Source organism: Prionailurus viverrinus, chromosome D4 (genome assembly GCF_022837055.1).
Source record: "Prionailurus viverrinus isolate Anna chromosome D4, UM_Priviv_1.0, whole genome shotgun sequence".
In the NCBI taxonomy this organism is placed as follows: domain Eukaryota; kingdom Metazoa; phylum Chordata; class Mammalia; order Carnivora; family Felidae; genus Prionailurus; species Prionailurus viverrinus.
Genome location: NC_062573.1, coordinates 43,014,045 through 43,033,722, shown reverse-complemented (window position 1 = coordinate 43,033,722; position 19,678 = coordinate 43,014,045). Strand labels below are relative to the sequence as shown.

At 39.5% G+C, this 19,678-nt stretch overlaps 1 protein-coding gene across 2 annotated transcripts in view; it reads right to left on the bottom strand.

The window, feature by feature from the left end:
- The window catches only part of MLLT3 (MLLT3 super elongation complex subunit), a 290,119-nt gene that overhangs the window by 99,854 nt on the left and 170,587 nt on the right, over positions 1 to 19,678 (bottom strand). The gene's annotated exons all lie outside the window — the stretch shown is intronic.

The following is a 19,678-nucleotide window of genomic DNA, read 5'->3' as shown; positions in this document are numbered from 1 at the left end:
CGAAGCAGGCTCCAGACTCCGAGCTGTCAGCACCGAGCCCGACGCGGGGCTCGAACTCACAGACCGAGAGATCATGACCTGAGCCGAAGTCGGCTGCTTAACCGATGGAGCCACCCAGGCGCCCCACCTGGACGCTTTTTGGAAATTCAGATTAAGTCCCATCTCAGACCTCAGGATTAAGTATCTGTGCGTTGGGCACAGAAGTCCTCATGTGTACTAATTCTCCAGGTGTGTGTCATGTGCCCCAGTTTGAGAACCTCTGGTTCAGAGCACTGTTACTCAAACACAACCTATTAGTGAGACTGGTAAACACTGTGATGGTTTCTATCACTGTCTATAAGTAAACCAGTATAAAATAAAATAGACTGCGTCCTGTGTAGTAAAGGGAGGCATTAATGTATGAAGCTTTGTCTCACTTGTCTATGTATATTTACATATGTGGGTCCTTTCATTATGGAGAACTTTTTTTTTTTTTTTGAGAACAGATTTCTTACTGTGCATCGCAGCCATAAAAGTTTGAAATCCACTGTCCTGAAACTCTCGCACTTGTGTACTGGAGATATGCCCAAGAAGGTTCCTAACTGTATTTTCACAGAAGACAAAACAAAAAATACACACACACACACATACACACACACACACACACACAAACAAAATAAAACAAAATAAAAAGGGGTGGTGAGTCTAGATATCTAGATAACAAGAGGATGGATATACAAATCATGCTCTGTGGACAATTATACAGCAGTGAAATCAATAACCTGCAACAACAAATCTTATACAGTACGGAGTAAACAAAGCAAGTCGCAGAAAATTACATACAGTATTACACCATTTTCATAAAGACCAAAAAGAAGCAAAGCTGAACAAAGAGAAGAGAGGCCACATTTGGTAAAACCGCATTTAAAAGTTCAGGGAAATTCAGGAGAGTAGTTGCATCTGAGGGAGGGCAAAAGATGGACTGGGAAGGTATATACAGGTAGTCTGAATGGCACTAGTATGTTCTAATCCTCATTCTTAAACTGAATGGTAAGTCGATGGTGTTTGTTTTAGAATTTACATATAAAATACATTCAATCCTCATATGTATCAATTACAACCTGATTACATTTTTATGTTAAGAAAAAGTTAAAATTCCTGATGCCACAATCTTACGGTCTAGGAAGGGAATTTCACATTCCAAACCAACAGATATTTATTAGGTGTTATGAACAAACCATACAAGTTGTCTCATTTAATCCTTTAAGAGTCCTGTGAGGTAGGTACTTGGCAAAGGTAGGTAGGTAGATTCCTGGCAAAGAATAGGTAGTCGAATACATGTTGAGTGAATAAATGCTTGAGTAATTTTACAATACAAAAAGAGAGAGTCTGATTATATGCTCTGTATTACAGTTCTACCCTCAGGAGTTCAATGAAATAACATAGATGATTAACTCTGTTAACGGAAAGGAGCTTATGATCTATTCTTATTATTTCTACATTCTATTACTTATGGCCAAACGTATAATGAGAAAAATCACTTTTTTCTCTGAAAGTATCTCTGGTCAAAGGTATAGAAAGTAACAAACTATAGCATGGAGTTAATGAATTGACATTTGTGTATTACTAGAATTTCCATTTTGCCCTTAAAAGCAGTTATCCATATGCAAGGCAGTAGCATTCTTCATGGGGAAAAGAGGAACTATGGTAATATAAGAAAAGAAATTACCAAGGCTAAAAAAAAAAAAAAAAAAATCTGTGACACATTTAGTCTATGCACTTTAATAAGAACTACGGTTTAAAAGTGCAAAGTCAAAACCTTTTTTTTATTGAATACATATTAATGTAAACAAAAACACTTGGGGAAATGGTTGCCTTAGAAAATTATTCTCATCCTTCACAAAGAACTATTTCTGTTCAGAGGGCTTCCACAAATGTATGTTTTCTCTCTCTTTTTTTTTTTTTTTTTTTTTGAGAGAGACAGAGACAGAGTGGAAGTGGGGTGGGGCAGAGAGAGACACACAGAATCTGAAGCAGGCTCCAGGCTCCGAGCTGTCTGCACAGAGCCCAACGTGGGGTTCAAACTCAAGAACCTGCCAGATCATGACCTGAGCCTAAGTCAGACGCTCAACCAACTGACCCACTCAGGCACCCCTCTTGTTTTTTAAACTTGGCTCACTGTTGTATCCACCCAGTGCCTGCAATGACTGATTCCTAATAAATATATAATAAGGCATTTGTCTTTGAATGAATTTATACCCTGAGCATTTACTATATTATACGCCAAGGCCTCAGGGATGACAGATCAAATATGTTGTAGATTCCCTTTCACCCCCACCAATCCACACAGAGCTAACATAAATGATTAAATCAAAACAAGATGTGCCCTTGTTCTTCCTGAACAATTTAATCCAAAAGCTATTAGGTGGGGCCAAGCTAGGTAGGCAACAGTAGGGGAGTAGAGGGCAGTAATGACATGAAAAGCAACCATGCAGGGGCTAGAGCCACTAAAAAGGAGATGCTCCTTGAAAAACTGGCCGAATCTACCACTGAGACAAGGAAAATACAAAATGAGCCTGGAACATCTTCTTGTAGCAAAAAGTCAGGAAGTGTACAAACTCTAATCAAGGCATGTCAAAAAGACACAGAGACTAGATTGAAGGGGCTCCCACTGGCCAAATCAAGATAATTTAAGCATGAAAATAAATAATGATAGTAATGGATTATAATGAAAAAATACATATCCATGAGTCCATGATGACATAATAAATACAAAAATAAACTTAAGCTTGAGGAGGAAGGAGATATTTACATTTTCTCAAAATACTTGCCAATAAATACTCATTAATTACAAAGAGGAAACAAGAAATTTACAGTGGCAGACACCATTAAATCATGTGATTGGAGTAACACCACAGTAGTAATGGTATGGTACGATGAAAATCATGATCACGGGGTCAGGGGCAGTGAGGAGAGTCTGGCAACACTTACGTAATATTCCTGCCGGAAGTACATAACCTGAATCTGGTCATGAGGAAACAGCATACAAACCTAAATCAAGGGCTATCTAGTAAATAATTGGCCTTCAATCTTCAAAAATTTCAAGTTCATGAAAGTCAAGGAACTATTCTCAGTTGAAGGAGACGAAAGAGACATAACAACCAAACGATACGTTGATTCTAGACTGGATCTTTCTGCTGTAAAAATAAAGGACATTAGCGAGACAATCTGCAAAACCTGAATGGGATCTAAGGAGTAGAGGCTGGTACTGTATCGATGCCAATTCCTGATTTTAATAGTTGTATGACAGTTATATAAGAGAATGTCCTTGTTTGCAGGAAATAAACACTAAAGTATTTAAGGATATTTGGAGCATCGTGTTGGCAACTTACTCTAAGCTGGCTCAGGAAAGAAAAGCTCTTTGTACTATATTTGCAACTTTTCTAGAAGTTTGATGTAGTTTTAAAACAAAAAATTACAAACTAAATAAATAATAGTATTTGGAACGGTCTATGCCTCAATCTATGCACAGGGGACTAACAGACCCTGGGAAGGGCATCAAAATCAGAGGGTGCCCAAGAAGCATCCTCAGTCTGTTCATTTCACTACACTTGGCTTTCTCTCCAAGAAGGCCTAAAATGCCCCATATTCTTTTAAGAAGAATCTAGATACCATCCCAAAAGGAATCAAGGCTTTCTTACACATATTAGATGTGTCAGCTAAATCAAGGCTTTCCTAAGGAAAGACATGGTTTGCTTTCAAAAATTCCAAATGAGGTTGCCTTTCAATACCACACACAAAAGCAAAGAAAACGAAAAACACGTATGGTCTGAAGTCCTCACGTATCCTCTCAACTAAAACCACTCGCTTCTGTTGAAGAAAAAGACTATAACCGTGTAATAAATATTCAAAGATGTATTTGGCAACAACCTATCTATGGCTTATCTGGGAAAATCTGCTCCGCTTGGTAGGATTTGTTGTAGAAACAAGACAATTTTATACACATTCACACTGGACCATCTAAAGATCTACACAAGAGACCAGCTTTCCAAAGGAGAAAACATTTAGTTTTTGCCGTCCCTGGTCTTCAGAAGCCCTTTTGGGACAGGGTCCAACAATAAAGTCTCTGGCACCCCACTAAAAGAAGCGGATGCCTTAAAGTACTACATCTTTTTCTCCTAAAAGCACACAACGCAGTGTAGATTGGTGGCTAGAAATTCTTCTTCCTTCTCTTCTCTTTTCCTTTCTCCCTCCCTCACATCCTTTCCTTCTTTCCTCCTCTCCCTTCCTTTTCTTCAGAAACTGAGCTGGGCTATCCCTCTAAGATAACGAGAATGTCTTATCCCGTTAGACAAGGGTTAGAGTCTGGTAGTAAGGGGGAAAAAAAATCCAGTGTTCATTCATTGCATACCCAGCATTAGCCTTAAAATTGGCCCGTGGTAGGTACTCAAATATTTGAAAATTACTTACACTTCCTCTCTGGATAAGGCAAGCACTAAGCTAAACAAGGAAAAATATTTAAACTAGCTTCCTGGAAGGGAATTTTTACTTTTGCTTTATCAAACACTTAGAACTACCTAAGCAGGAAGCAAGAGGGACACAGGGTAAAGGCAAAAGAGAATCGGCAAGACTTGGGAAAGTCCTCCCAAATTTGATTTTCAGAACCAAGAAAAATCAATTTTGTTCCCAGAATTTCAATCTATAAAGCAAGAAGCAAAAGGATAAAAACCTGCAGCCAAAAGTCTTCCAGGATTTGGAAACCATCTTCGATTCCTACACTTGTCTTACCTGTCCTCAATTCACATACTCAGAACAATTTTTAGGTCACGTGTCCTGATTCTGGAGTATGTATGTGTGTGAGAGAGAGACAGAGAGAGAGAATCTCAAAAAGTCAAAACAGCTTTCCCAAAGAAGAGGCAGCAAGCCAGCCATAATAAGCTAATTCTATTCAAGTATGTTACCCTCCAACTTTCCAGTCTTGAAGAGGAAACCTTTGAGTCCCTAAATACTCCAAGAATCACCACTACCCAAGGGTGCCTGGGTGGCTCAGTCAGTTAAGCGTCTGACTTAGGCTCAGGTCATGATCCTGCTGCTCATGGGTTTGAGCCCCGTGTCAGGCTCTGTGCTGACAGCTCAGAACCTGAAGCCTGCTTCGGATTCTGTCTCTGTCTCTGTCTCTGTCTCTGTCTCTCTCTCTCTCTCTCTGCCCCTCCCCTGCTCTGTCTCTCTCTCTCTCCCTCTCAAAAATAAACATTAAAAAAAAAAAAAAGTCACCACTACCCCATAACTTATTTGCATCTCCACTTTCAAAAACCTGGTAGATTACAAAGTTATTTGTTGACTTTATTACAGCCTTTCATATGCTGGTTAATGCCAAGGAAAACCACTTCTAAAGTCATGCATATTATTCAGCTCTTCAGCTAAAAAAAAAGAAAAAAGAAAAAAACTGATTCCAAAAAGTTATGTTTGCCTCTAATTTATGGAAAATGAAAACATAACTAGTCCCCACAGATAGGTTAATACTGGCTTAAGAAAGTTTGGGTGGTGGGGGAGCAGATTCCTAATTATCATGTTCTCCATGCAAATTGGATTTTTAGGGAAGGGAAATACAGAGAACTTTAGTCTATGAAGCAAGACACAAAAGAATAAAGTTGGCGTGAGCCGCTTGCGAGCTGCTTCGCTCTGGCAATTTACCCAGCCTGTCTTCAGGAAGAAGACTGTCACAGGACTGCTGCAGTGGCCCTACGGCAACTAGAAGTGGCCCTGGGGATCTGCTTTATTCTAACTCCTTATCTCTTTTCATTGCATTTCCAAAAGAAAAGTGACATTACTCTGTATTGTCATAGAAAGAATATGAAAGAACAGTGAACAAACCCCTGACTCCACTATCCCTTGCTTGATCCATCATTTCAGTTTTTGATGCCTTAGTTTACCCATCTGCAAAATGGGAAGCTTGACCTATTACATCAAAGAATACCTTCAGCTACAAAACACACATATATGTTTTCCTCATTTGGCCAATGAGGCGAGAAGCCAATGGAGATTACTAATTTGTCCAAAGTCACATAGCTACTAAGTGCCAATGCCCGTCTCTGAAAAAAGGTCCGTTTCATAACCAAGCCTGCCCTCTTAACTGTTGGGCTATGTTCTCTCTGCCAAAAGAGATCAGAATCGGTGTACAAAAAAAATCAAGCAATGATTTTCCAGAAAGCGACTACACACCTCAATAATTCATCGAGCTTTTATTATTACCTTCAAGGCTGATTAACCAAGTACAACCTTTCTCTTTGTGCCCGAGAGACATTCACACCCTGGGTTGCTCTGCAGTGTGGAGGCACATACATCATTTCCCTCAATGCGTTTCCACGTAAGAAGAGTAAATCAGAAAAGATTTAACTATAACATGCTTTTTTAATTAAAAAGAAAAAGAGAACTGAAGCCAAAATTGGGAGTATGTATATAAACCACAAAAATCCCTTCCGGAGAAGAATAAAAAAGAGCAGGATTCAGATAAGATGATCCCAGGGGATACAGTGTGGATAGAAAGGGAGAGAAGCTCAAGAAACCTGACCCTGGGAGAGGGGCATGATGGACAAAAGAAACAAATCCCGTCTTTATCAAGAGTAGGAACAGAAGTCCAAAAAGAAAAAATACAGAGGGGATAGAGGGGGAAGATTCCACAAGAATAAGTTCCATCCTTAGCCCCGGGGCCCACGTAAAGAGTGAAAGCCGATAAAGTACATGTTAAAACTGGAATATAGTGGAAGGCATGCTTATGAAAGGTGACTGTTATTAAGATCCAGATGATCCCTGACCTGGAGTTCACTGATGCTCTTTACCAAAAGCATTCAAAGGTCAAAATTACCTGAAAGGAACATCTCCCTTTATTTGTTAACTTGAAGAAAGATAATTTATCACTACCCATTGTGTGAAATAGCAAGGCCTACATTAAATTATTCAGCTTAGTCTTCCAGTTTTTGTAGGTATGTTCTTTCAAAGGGTTGTCCTGGTCTCATAGTCCCTGACATTTGAAACCCCCGGTTTAGCACAATGGTCTTATCAAAAGTCCTCTTGCTTCCTGTGCTTAAACCAGACCTTTATAGAGATCTATGGACATTGCATAACAGTGTCATAAGCTAAAAACACAAAGCAGAGCGGCAGAACAAGAGTCCAGGCTAAACACCGGAAAGGACACGGCTATTCAAAATCGGAATATTCTGATAATAAAATTTCAAGAAAGTTTTCTTTATTATTCCCCCAGGCATCCCTGCCCAGATTATCTCAGACAAGATAGTTTTGTTTTAACATAAAAATCACCTCTCTCTCCGGACCTATAAATAGTGAGTGCCATTACCGTAAGTAGTGGTCCAGATCACCGCCTGCACAAAGATGCTTGGCCAATGGCGTGAGGACACGCTGAAACCCCACTATGCTACCCTAGCTATGCCGCGTCCCTTGTGCGAAGGCTTCCTGCGGCGGGGAGAAGTGGGGGCATTTATTTCTAACATGCCCCAAGACACTATGATAGTGATGCTATATGGGCACACTTGTCTAGGTAAACCACTCAAATCCATCTCTTGAACCACCAGGAGTTTAAGACTGAAATTTGTGACGTTAACTAGATTTTTACTATATTCCAGTTTTACTCTGACAATAGTTGAAAGAACGAGTTTGTTTTGTGGCTAGGGCATCTATCTATTACTCAATCTTTCCATTAATGAAGGCTTAAAAAAATTTTTTTTTAATGTTTATTTATTTTTGAGAGAGAGAGAGAGAGAGAGAGAGAGAGCGAGAGCGAGCATGCACATGAGCAGGGGAGGGGCAGAAAGAAGGGAGACACAGACTCCGAAGCAGGCTCCAGGCTCTGAGCCGTCAGCACAGAGCACAACATGGAGCTTGAACTCACGAACTGCGAGATCACGACCTGAGCCAAAGGCGGATGATTAACCCACTGAGCCACTCAGGTGCCCCTGAAGCCTTTTTTATACTTAACCATTTCACATTACCACAGGCCAACAAACATAGAACACGTTACTCGTAACGTCTTCACAAACAACCAAAATCTTTCCATCAATTGTCTCAGGTGTGAGGAGATGTTTTTGAACAAAAATAAAGTCACCTAGTTTAACACATGAAATTCACGTGTAATACATTAAATGCAAATATAAACATCCTGTGAGATAGCTCATCTACATGAGAACTACAAAGTAAAATACTGACAGTGGTTCCAGTTACTGGAGGGACTATAATGATTTCGTTTTTTCCTTTTGCTTTTCTAGAAAGTCTACATTTTCTAAAGTTAGCATCCACTTATGTTAAAAATAGGTAAAAAGCCAGATTCCTTCTTGGGGCTAAAACATGTTCTTTCTAGTAGAACACCATTATTATGTCAACGTCTTGGAATAAAAATCTTTTATTTTCACCTTTCGAGGTAACAAAAACTGTGATTTAAACCAAAGCATCATAAAGACCTATAGGAAAAAAAGAGGTCGTTCTATAAATAATTATTTGCTGACTGGTTAAGTATGCTCCACATTTTACTTAATCATGTCAAGTGGGAGGAAGGGGCGTATCATGCTTATTTTAGTAAAGCCCAAGGTAAATTAGCAGCAGATCTGAGAACTGAATTTGTGCCTTCAGATTTCAAATCGAACATTCTTTCTATCACACCGTGCCTGTGCCCCTTGTGGGAATAAAGGTTATTATATCAAACCACCTACCATTTATCCTTATTCCTCAAAAATGAAAGCCGAATATCTATTTCAAGAGTCTCATACATTTCTTTTTTAAACTGCTATGGTCAGATCCCATCACTGTCAGGTTTTTTGTATAACTTTGGGGACAACATAAATTCAGAAAATAAAATGTTAATTACAGCTTCTCTTCTCTACCCCCCACTGCAAAAATTATTTTTACTTAATGTTATACAGTATGAGGCAAAAACAATATCCAGCGAGGACAATTAAGGCAGACACCTGCTCTCATAAGCAATTCCTTTAGTAGGATGCTGGAAGTAAGGGAACACACTCAGATATACTAGATAAACCTCGTACGCGGCTTTAAAACAAGTACGGAATGAACTACCTGAGCCAAGAAGAGAGGGAAAACCCGAACCAATGGCTTTTAATATGTATGTATTTAAAAAGAGAGAATTGTTCATTGTTTAATTTGAAAATCTCCAAGATTCACATGCTTCCATTTTTTCCCCTTTTCTATTCATTTCTTATTTTCTTGGCTTTTTGTGCACTGGGGGTGGGAACCAGGGGCAGGCTTACGTGTTGTTTTCCTGTCAAATATCACAGTATTTCCTTTCAGGACTAAATGAAGGCTGCCACATATATATAGTCAGCGAAACCGCCGCTCCTGGGAGGTTTGCCGAAAGAAACGTCGCACAACCTTCCAACACCGAGAATTGAAATGCAACAGAATTTTTTCCTAGTGCAAATTCAGGAGTATCTACCTGTTTCATTTCTCTCTCATTTAGCCTTTGCTCAACTTACGCAGTAAGCACATGTGAGCTGTGGACGTTGTGAAAAGTGTGCCCCTATTTTTTTTCTTTCCTTACTGAGAAGGTAAAATAGGTAATTAGCAAAGAAGCAACAAATGAAGGCCAGGGGATTGTTCTAGACCACGACTACTTCCAGTGCACATTTTCACAAGTTCCTAACTGTCCTGCAATCAACTTATGTAACTTTGGGTGAAATTAAAGCATAAGCCCACTAATATGCTGAGTGACGTAACTTTCTACTATGACCACACTTTCCCTAAAAATTTATGAGATGAATGTTACATTTGGAACTAAGCCTCACAAATTTGACATTCTATTTATGATTTTTAAATTAATGTTTATTTTTAAGAGAGAGAGAGAGAGCGCGCGAGCACGAGGTGGGGAGGGGCAGGGAGAGAGGGAGACACAGAATCCGAAGCAGGCTCCAGGCTCTGAGCTGTCAGCACAGAGCCTGACACAGGACTCGAACTCACAAACCGCAAGATCATGACTTGAGCTGAAGTTGGACACTTAACCAACTGAGTCACCCAGGCCCCTCTCTATTTATCATTTATATGTATGCTCTACTTTCAGGATTTAATCTTCCGGGCTCTGGGAGAGGGGGGATACAAAAAAGAAAAAAATGGCAAATATGACAGAAAATTAACCTCAACTCTGACAAACAGCCAAATAAATGAGTCAGCCTGCTTGATCCTACATTTATTTAAATAAATCACCTTTGATCAGGGCCGGTGAAAAACAGCAGCAACCTTTTATCTTTTGAGGCAGGTAATTACAGGGTGATATATACCAGAAAATAACAAAAAGCCATACTTGTCCCAAAACAAATACCTAAAAATCCAATAAAGCCGTCTAGTAACAGCCACTAAAATAATCTTCCATGTATTATTTTCTTTGAGTCATTTTAAAAATAAGCAGCCAGCTATCCATCCTCTGGGCACTGGGATGAGTTTGCCACAAAAGCCACTTACATTTTTAGAAGCCCAAGTCTTGACAAATCAGTTCCTAAGAACATAATTTGTTACACGTTGAAGAAAGCCTGAAAACACAGACCTCGGTTAAAGAGGCTTCCATATCTTGTTGTAACCTTTCCAAATGTAAGTATGTGGGAAGAATACCCATAAATTTAACTTGAAACTGAAACGGAAAATTTCCAATTTAAAATACATTAAAATGTGGTCTTTGAAAGGAAATGAAAATAGCTTTAAAACATATGAAAAGATGCTCATCATCACTCATAAGAGAAACCTGAATTAAAAATTAGGTATCATCTTTCACTCAACAGATGGGGGGTGGTTAATAAATGAACGGTGTGGAGAAACAGGTACTCTCACACATTGTTGATGCAAGCACAGAGTGATATAACCTCTTTGACAGGCAATTTGTAAGTGTCCATCAAAATTTAAATTCCACTTTGCCTTGGAGCCGTGATTTTACTCCGAGGAATTTATCCTACGGATAAACTCATCCATGTGCACAAAGAACTATGTAAAAGGTTATTCATTACAGCTTCGTTGGTGGCCTGAAGGAAGGCTCACTGTAATGTCATTTTGTATCATGTGTGCATTTACCTTTTCAAAAAAAAAAAAAAAAGTAAAATGGCGGGGGGGTTGGATGTGATTTGTACAGTTTAGAAATTAGAAGTGTTCTCGATTCCCCTACAAAAGCAAATACTAAACGGCCCTAGACAAGATTCATTCCAGAACCCTGCGACAAAATGCTACGTTCAGATGGCTTCCGCAGCTGCATTAGGAGAGAGCTTCTTACCATGAGCCCCCTTTGGTCCTTTAATAACCAAAATCCCTTGGTGGGGGTCTACTGTGGACTTGAATTCCACTTCACAATAAGCAGTATTTCAAAAAGATTCCAATTTATTCCTTGCAAAAACATACCATGTATAAATGTAACTGTCACTCGGGGAAGCGGGACTGCGTTATGCTGCAGACTTAACACAGACTGCAAGCATGTTCCCCATGTCTTCTCCAGCAAACCCTGCCAACTGGGCGTCTGAAATGTCCTATTGAAACAGGTGGTGTCTGAACAGAATTGGATTTCTGCCTATAGAAACCCGAGTTCTAACAACTGCTGTGGTTAGTTTTAATTTTCAGTCCTCAAAATTAACTGCTTGCCAGTGATTCAGAAATAGACTGAACAACATGTTTAGACTTTGGCCTGTTTAATTGAGGAAAGCAAGCAAGCAAAAAAGCCTACCAATATCCTACCACCATTCCATGAAGAACAACAGAATCAAAGCAGACCATTTGCTTTCCAGGCCAAAAAAAAAAGAGGTGGGGGCGGGGGGAGCAGCTGTAACAAAAACTCAATTCTCCAAAGATGCCTGTGCCTTTTGTGCTTTCTTTACAGCGGCATAGGGATGCAACTACCTTGCTGAACATACTACATAGGAGCCCTTGTGAGGGCTTGAGAAACCTTTATTTAATCTGCTGGAAATACAGAATTCAGAACAATGATAAGAGTTGATCATTTTTCTAATGAAAACTTGCATCTTAAAAAATGATATTCTAGGGACACCTGGGTGGCTCAGTCGGTTAAGCGTCCTTGACTTTGGCTCAGGTCATGATCTCGCGGTTCATGAGTTCGAGCCCCGCGTCGGGTTCTGTGCTGATGCCTTGGAGCCTGGAGCCTGCTTTGGATTCTGTGTCTCCCTCTCTCTCTGCCCCTCCCCTGCTCATGCTCTGTCTCTCTCTGTCTCTAAAAAATTAAAAAATGTTAAAAAATGATATTCTAAACAGATCTTTGTTTCATTTGATACAAGCAAAATACAAACTACCAGATTTCAACTCCTTGAAGAAAGATCCTGTGGGCTAAAATTCTTTAAATCCAACACCGGCCCATCAATGTGCCAGACACACTAACCGGTAGTCAAGATGCCTATAAGAGCAGCTTACACTTTATAACAAACCTTTTCCACTGTACCCTTAAGTGCTCGAAATACACATGGTTAAAGATCTGTCGACTTTCTTTAAGTTAATTTATTTTGGGAGAGGGGGAGGAGGGAAGAGAGAGAAAGAGAGAGAGGGAGACTAATTTGAGAGAGAGAGAGAGGAGAGAGAGAGAGAGAGAGAGAGAGAGAGAGAGAGAAAGAGAATCCTAAGCAGGCTCCACACTTCAGCTCAGAGCCCTATGTGGGGCTCAAACTCGTGAGCTACAAGATCATGACCTGAGCCAAAACCAAGAGTTGGACACTTAACCAACTGAGCCACCCAGGCGCCCCAAGATCTGTTGATTTTCTAAACCAACAAAGGAAAAAAACAAAAAAACAAGAAACAAACAAAAAAAACAAGGGGCTGAATATCTACTATGTGCCACACACCATGGTTGGACATTCCCAGTAAGGAAAATACAGTCTCACCCATTTCACAGATGATAAACTGAAAAAGAATTTTTTTTACCATAGAAAAATAATTATACATTGTGAGGTTTAGGACATACCTTTAAGATCTAGATTAAAGGAATCATAGATATCTGTCAGTATAACACAACATATCATTCGAGTTTACCATGATTTTCTGTGGATTTTTTTTATTTTTTCAATTTACATCCACGTTAGTTAGCATATAGTGCAACAGTGATTTCAGGAGTAGATTCCTTAATGCCCCTTACCCATTTAGCCCATTCCCCCTCCCACAACCCCTCCAGCAACCCTCTGTTTGTTCTCCATATGTAAGAGTCTCTTATGGATAAACTGAGATTCGGAGAGATGTAATAACTTTCTTCAGCTAGAAGACGACAAAAATGAGGTCTCTACTTAAATCTGCCTCATTTCAAAGCTTTTCCAACTGTATCACACTCCCTCCCAACATGAAAGCCTCAGAAGTGAGTTAGTGGAACAGGGACTTTGAGCTTATATGACAATACACTATCATTACTTAGCCCACACCCAGAAGAAAACCTCATCCACTTTCAGTCAAAAGTAATGGATATTAAACCCTTCAGCACGGTAGGACTGAACTCTAGCTACTAAGAAAGAGATCAATAAAGAAACAAATAATCTACTATGATCATAAATTTAAAAAAAAAAATCCTGACATCCTAATGAGCATTTTGAAAATCACTAAAGAAGGATTCATCTGTTCATTTATTAAAAAAAAAAAAACAAAAAAAAACAAAAAAAAAAACCCAGCAGAAACATCTCACTGGAATTCAGATATGCTTCTCTACAGGGCACATTTGGTCTTCTTGCTTCAAAATTCAAGGACAAATGGATTATTATATCAAGTCTTACCTTCCAAAGTTTATTGCTCACTGTCCTCTACCTCTCCCACCAACCAAAATATAACATAAGATCTCAAAATAAAGGCAATCTCCTCTCAGAAGCTCTCCTGGCCCCTACCTTCTTCCTCTTACTTAAAGCCTGACAGGGGCTAGGCCCTAAACAAAATCTACAATTTCCCTAGCAAGCTCTTTTTAGAGGAAACTACCTTTAGTGTCTTGTAGCTGAAACAGCTCTGTATTCCTGTATTTTCACAACATAATGCTTAATTACAAATATGTCCTTCCCACAGAAGTGTTTCTTTTTTTTTTTTAAGTAAGAATATCCTTAATATTAGGGACTTACTCAACAGAAGAACACAGGGTACTTTTTTTTTTTTTTTTTTTTTTGCAAACTAGTTAGAAACAAGTTGTAATAGTACCAAAAAAAAAAAAAAGGTTGTCCTGTAGTTACTGATTTATACTTTTTGAAGTAGAAAAAAATCTGCAATTTTTTAAGATTCTTCTAGAAAAAGCCAAATTTTTGGAATCGTTTGCTTCTAAAAGTTAGAAGCATTTTTCCAAGATGCTACTGCCTCTAAAAATAACCTTTCTGATCTCTTGAAAAGCCAAGTTCAACTTTTAATGGTGCTGTGTACTTTTGGTTTAAAAGAAAAAGGAGAAAGAACCATAGCCAAAACAGTAAGCTTATTCCACTCATGCCTTAAGCTGTAATGATTTCACACAGTACACAGGAATACAGGATTAAGTTTTTCCTTTAAAGATAGAACATATACATCTATGTCATACAAGTAAATTTTTTTCTTTTTTTAAAAATGTTTTAATGTTTATTTATTTTTGACAGAGAGAGAGACAGAGCATGAGTGGGGGAGGGGCAGAGAGAGAGAGAGAGAGACAGAGAGAGAGACAGAATCTGAAGCAGGATCCAGGCTCCAAGCTGTCAGCGCAGAGCCCGACGCGGGGCTCGAACTGACAAACTGTGAGATCATGACCTGAGCCGAAGTCAGACGCTCAACCGACTGAGCCACCCAGGCGCCCCTTCTTTTTTTTAATTTAAGAGAGAGAGAGCACATGAGCAGGGCAGGGGCAAAGGGGGAGGGAGGAAGAGAAACAGAGAGAGATCGAGAGAGAGAGAGAGAGAGAGAGAGAGAGAGAGAGAGAGAGAGAGAATCCCAAGCAGGGTCCATACTCAACACACAGAGCCCAGTGTGGGGCTCAATCCCATGACCCTGGGATAATGACCTGAGCAGAAATCAAGAGTCAGACACTCAACCGACTGAGCCATCCAGGCGACCCCATGTAATGGGGTCAGCACCCCCTCCTGACCTTAAAACCCAGGCAAAAAAAAAAAAAAAAAAGTTTATCTAAAGAGACACAGTCATGACCAAGATTTCTAACAGACATCAAAACAAAGGCAACAAAAGCATAAATAAACAAGTGGCACCATATCAAATTGACAAGCTTCTGCACAGCAAAGGAAATGAGCAACAAAATGAAAAGGTAACCTATGAGGAAAATGTCTGCAAATCATATAAGGGCTTAATACCCAAAATATATAAAGAATTCATACACCTTAATCTAGCAGCAACTACAAACAATCCGGTTTAAAGTGCTGCCTGAGAAGACACACAGTGGCCAGCAGGTACATAAAAAGGTGCTCCACATCACTCATCATCAGGGAAATGCAAATCAAAATCACAACGAGACATCACCTCACACCTGGCAGGATGGCTATCATCCAAGAGAAAGGAGATGGCAAGTATTGGCAAGGATAGGGAGAACATGGAATCCCGAATGCACTGTTGGTGGGACTGGACACTGATGCAGCCGCTATAGAAAAACAATACAGAGGTTCCTCAAAAACTTAAAACTAGAACTACCACAGGATCCGGCAATCCCAATTGTGTGTGTGTGTGTGTGTGTGTGTGTGTGTGTGTGTGTGTGTACAAAGGAAATGGAAACAGGATACTGAAAAGACATCTGTACTTCTGTGTCCATTGCAGCATTATTTACAACAGCCAAGATCTGGAAATAAGTGAATGGATAAAATAACAGAATATTATTCAGCCGCGAGAAAGAAGGACATCTTGCCCTTTGTGACAACGTGGTGGAAACGAAAGCATTAAGCTAAGTGAAAGTCAGAGAAAGACAAATACTACACGATATCACTTATACGTGGAATCTAAAAAAGCTGAGCTCCTAAAAACAGAGACTAGATTGGTAGCTACCAGGGGCTGCAGGGTGGGGGAAAGGGTGGGGATGTTGGTCAAACAGTACAAATGTCCAGCTATGAGATGAGTAAGTTCTGGGGATCTAGCAGAAAGCAGGGCAATTATAAGTAATGCTACTGAATTACTATTTCAAAGTTGCTAAGAAAGCAGATCTTAAATGTTCTCACCAAAAAAAGAAATGGTAATTATGTGATGTGATGGAGATGTATGGTGGGAGTCATTCTGCAATATACAAGTGTATCAAATCAATACAATGTATACCTTAAACGTATACAATGTTATATGTATGTCAATTGTTCCAGTAAAGCTCAAAAAAAAAAAAAGGTTTCTTAATTATTATTTAAAAACTTTTTTTTTCACATTTATTCATTTTTGAGAGACAGAGACAGAGCGCAAGCAGGGTAGGAGCAGAGAGAAGGAGACGCAGAATCCGAAGCAGCTCCAGGCTCTGAACTGTTAGCACAGAGCCCGACGTGGGGCTCGAACCCACGAACCTTGAGATCATGACCTGAGCTGAAGTCAGAGGCTTAACCGAGTGAGCACCCAGATGCCCCTTAAAAAATATACTTCTAATAAAATCAAAATGGCTCATAAGTTAGTAACGCCATTATCGGCTGTATTAATAAACTAACACAATGATAAATGTTTACACATCAGGTAAAAACAATACAAGGTAGCCAAAAATCTAGGTAAGCCAAAAAATGTTTATTAGTCTATAGATTCTCACATTTCTATAGAAGACTAATATTCCCCTATTCAATGGATTTTTTAAAATCAAATCTATGGGATTACCATTACTTCAACAATTTTTTAAATTTTAATTTTACCACAAAATTTACTGGCATCAGTCCCTTAAAGAATGTATGTGAAGTAACTGGTGTGCCTGAATGTTTCACATTTCAACTTATTTTAGAGGTGTCAAGACACCCTCTAAGTTTAATAGGAAAAAATCTGCAGGCTTCAAACAGCACTTAAAAAGAAACACAAAGAAGGAAAGTTAGAAGTCAAGGAGGATAATTCTGCGATAAAGGCTGACAAGAGTGAGACAGAAATCTACTGGAGACCCTCTCAGGACGCAGGCCTGCACCCTGCTGCATTATCACTGACCTGTAACCTCTTCCCCAGCTCGCAAGCAACCCTTAAGTACTCTGGGACTAAGTGGGGTTTTTAAAAGTTCTTGTGTCATATTTACTTTTTCCTACAACTCTTATCAGAAGCCTGCTATATTCGAGTTCCAGAATCTACAGGCTCCAATTACCCACCTAACTACAGAGCCGAGAGGAATAATCAGAAGCATAAAATGCCACCATCATAGAAAGAAAATGAGAATCAGGATTTAAAATAAACCAGTTCATTCTTTTGATTGAAGAACCATTGGCATACAATATTGTATTAGTTTCAAGTGTGCAACAGAGTGATTCGACAACTATACACATTATGAAATGCTCACCATAAATGTAGCCACCATCTGTCACCATACAAACTTATTACAATCTTACTGACTATATTCCCTATGCTATACTTTGAATACTCGTGACTTATTTTTTCTATAACTAGTAGTTTGTACCACTTAATCCCCTTCACATTGTTCACCAACCCTCTCCTCTCCACCCCTCTGGCAACCACCAGTTTGTTCTCTGTATTTACAAGTCTGTTTTCTGGTTTTTTTGTTTGTTTTATTCGGCTTTGTTTGTTTGACTTGTTTTTAGTTTCCACATAGTAGTAAAATCATGGTATTTGTCTTTCTCTGACTTATTTTACTTAACAGAATATCCACCCTCTAGGGGCACCTGGGTGGCTCAGTTGAGCATCTGGCTCTTGGTTTCGGCTCAGGTTACGATCGCAGAGTCATTGGACCAAGCCCTGCATCAGGCTCAGTGTGAGCCTGCTTAAGATTTTCTCTCTCTCTCTCTCTCTCTCTCTCTCTCTCTCTCTCTCTCTCCCCCTCCCTCCCTCCCTCCCTCTCCCCTGCTTACACACACACACACATACACACACACACACTCTCTCTCTCTCTCTCTCTCCGTCTCTCTCTCTAAAGTAATAATAATAAAAAAATTGAAAGAATATCCACCCTCTAGGTCCATCCACACTGTCATGAATGGCAAGATTTCATTCATTTTTTATTTCTGAGCAATATCCCATTATACATATATTCCACATCTTCTTTATCCGTTAATCTATCAAAGGACACATAGATTGCTTCTATACCTTAGCTATTGTAAATAATGCTGCAATAAACATAAAGGTGCATATATCTTTTCCAACTAGTGTTTTCATTTCCTTTGGGTAAATACCCAAGAATGGACCAGTTCCATTTTTAAGGGCATAGCCACAGGTAAATAGCATCAACACTGTGTTCTTGGTAACTACAAAAAGAATAAAACAGGTTTTTGTTTTTTTGTTTTTTTTAATTTTTTTTTTCAACGTTTATTTATTTTTGGGACAGAGAGAGACAGAGCATGAACGGGGGAGGGGCAGAGAGAGAGGGAGACACAGAATCGGAAACAGGCTCCAGGCTCTGAGCCATCAGCCCAGAGCCTGACGCGGGGCTCGAACTCACGGACCGCGAGATCGTGACCTGGCTGAAGTCGGACGCTCAACCGACTGTGCCACCCAGGCGCCCCTAAAACAGGTTTTTAAAAAAACACCACTTCCTTAATAAATGTATAACAAATATCTAACTTTAAAATGAGTTGTATTACCAAAGGCTATTTCTTCATGCAGATATATTTCCCCATACAATACTGTATGTGGTGGTTCATTTTCTAAAGCTGGCCCAATACCTATTTAACCCATAATCTACTGACATAGTACAATGCTGAATGAAGTGTGTAAAGGCGCTTACAATGCTTCAAATGCACATTAGTATTTCAGCTGAAAGGACAGGAGCTTGGCAAAATTGGACTCCCAAAACATGGACCTCGGGAGTTCCATGTAACCCCAAATGTTCACACAAGTGCATACACGGGTGATTCTCTTCTGAGAGGGTCCATAACTTCTCAAAGTGGTTGTCGATAAGCCCACAAAAAGGGGTTGCAATAAAGGGAAAAAACTGTGTTCTTCCCTGCATAGCCCTCGGGTAGCTTTTATGGTAGAAAGGAGGCATTTTGCGCAGTGACGGTCCACACATTTGCACATAATGATAAGTTCATGGATGCAAAACTATCAAACGCCTTCCAGAAAAACTAAAGTGAAGTGAAGAAAATTCTAAAAAAGGAACATGTTTCAACACTTCATGGGGTCTGAACTGCCCACATAAGAGGACACAGGAAGTTCATCCGAAGTAAAGTGAGGACAGTGATTCCAATGGCACCCACAGTAGAGTAGATTTCCACTGGTCAACAGAGCTTGTCTGTATAGCTGACAGCTGCAAATATTCCATATGTTTGTGCTACAAGAAACTCCACTTAAAAATCTTTCCCCATCTTGGGGTGCCTGAGTGGCTCAGTTGGTTAAGTGTCTGACTTTGGCTCAGGTCATGATCTCATGGTTCGTGAGTTCAAGCCTGTGTTGGGCTCTGTGCTGACAGCTCAGAGCCTGGAGGCTGCTTCAGATTCTGTGTCTCCCTCTCTCTCTGCCCTTCCCCTGCTGGCTGTCTGTCTCTCTCTCAAAAATAAAAACATTAAAAAAAATTTTTTTTAATAAAAAAAAAATCTTTCCCCATCCTAACCAAATCACACTGACAAAATATTTATCACACTTTGGCTATCATTATCTTAAAAAA